This window comes from Montipora capricornis, chromosome 10 (assembly GCF_036669925.1).
Source record: "Montipora capricornis isolate CH-2021 chromosome 10, ASM3666992v2, whole genome shotgun sequence".
Taxonomy (NCBI): domain Eukaryota; kingdom Metazoa; phylum Cnidaria; class Anthozoa; order Scleractinia; family Acroporidae; genus Montipora; species Montipora capricornis.
In genome coordinates this window covers 63,908,710-63,910,660 of record NC_090892.1, presented here as the reverse complement: position 1 = coordinate 63,910,660, position 1,951 = coordinate 63,908,710, and positions in this window count along the sequence as shown.

Sequence of the window (1,951 nt, the reverse complement as noted above, 5' to 3'; positions counted from 1 at the left end):
CAAGAGCTGTTCCTTGTATTATAAAGGCTCATTTTGGATAAAGGGATGTCCTGGATGTCATGGTCAACGGTGTGAATGCCTTTTTTAATTCGAGGAAAACCACAGCATTAACATTAGCGAGATCAATATTAAAGGCCCAGTTATCCGTAGCTTCCAGAAGGGCAGTTAAAGTAGAGTGTAATGAACGACAACCAGATTGATGATTAGAAATAATATCTTCGTTAGTCAAAAAGTTATACAACTGATCATAGAAAATTTAACTATAACGGAAATGACTGAAATAGGTCGATAATTATTTAGATCGGAAGGCTCACCTTGCTTGAACATCGGAGTAACTCTAGCACATTTCCAATCATCCGGAAATACACCAGAGACCAAGATTTATTAAAGAGATCACATAGCGAAACTGATATAAGATCAGCACATTCGCGTATTATTTTAGCAGGAATATTATCAAGACCTGTTGCTTTAGATCTACATAATTTGTTTATATGTAAGAAAACAGTATTGCAATTAATCGAAGAAAAACTGAATTTATTGTTCTTTACATTTATATTATTGACATAACTTGAATTATTGTTAGCAATTGGGGGAATTTCATTAGCAAGTCTGAGCCCAATTGTTGAAAAGTGGTCATTAAAAGCGTTAGAAAGCTCACTAGGATTAGAGATAGCGGCATCATTCAATTTCAATTCTTTCACCGTTGTATTATTTACACGACGGGAAGTAAGCTCATTAAAGGTTTGCCAAGTTTTTCGAGGATTACCCTTAGATTGGATAAAAGCATTAGAATAATAAGATACTTTAGAAGTTTTGATGTTATTATTTATTTTATTACGTAACTTTTTGTACTTTTCCCAGTCGCGTGAATCATTGGATGCAATTGCTTTCCTTTTGGCAGCATCACGATCACGCATACCTAATTCTTTAATTGTGAATTCATCCAGGGTGCTTTATTCGTTGTAGCGCATCTAGATCGGAGTGGTGCATGAACATTAAAAATATCCAAAAATTTCGTTTTCCAATCCGGCGGTCCACAAAACATTTGGATCTTCAGAACCATTACAGAACCAGTCTTGTTGAGCGATATCATTACGAAAACTCTCTCGATTAAAATTTAGGAAATTTCTATAAGAAATGGTTGAATGCCCTGTTGAAGAAGACGCGAGAGATAATTTCCTATAAACGTAAATAAGGCTATGATCGCTGATGCCAATATGAGAGACTCCGGAACAGGCAACCCTGTCAACATAATTTGTATAAATGTGTGAAAAGGTCACCAACTGGGATATCTTTCTTTATTGGGGGAGTGGGGTCATCATTTCTTCTTCTTTTCGTTGGCTTTGTTTCTCCATAGTTCGTTTACTTGAGAGTTGAAGAGTTGTGCTTTCTAGTATTTGATGAGTTTGTTGAAGTTTTTTCGTGCTTTGTGGTACTCTTGTCTTAAGTTTGAATCATATGGGTGTCAATATTTTTTTTATGAGAGAGCAAAGTTAATTCTTTTCGTAGAGACGCACAATCCCTGTCATAATCACTGGCCAGTTTTTTTTTTTTAATTCAGGCTGAATTGACTTAGTTCTGTGATAATCCAAAGATCACCCTTGAGCAAACAGCCTGGAGGGGAAACCTGTTATGGGAATTTTAGTCGAAATCAAGGGAAAAAAAATACGTAAAGAGTTTCTTCAGAGCCTAACGAAGACATCTGGGTGGTTTTTATGGCGAATGTAAAGGATTTTCATGTTATTCCACGTGGCGTGTCTAAACTTTCAACAATAAAAGCAAGGTGACACACCAACCCGGTGTGGCCTACATATCATGCATGCGCACAACCATTCACCCGGACAATCAGCAGCCATGGACAGCTGTTTCGGCCTTTTGTGGCTTCATCAGCATGGAAGACCATAGCCAGCAATGACCAGAGCCAGGTTGCTGGCCAGCGGTTTTCGTTAAA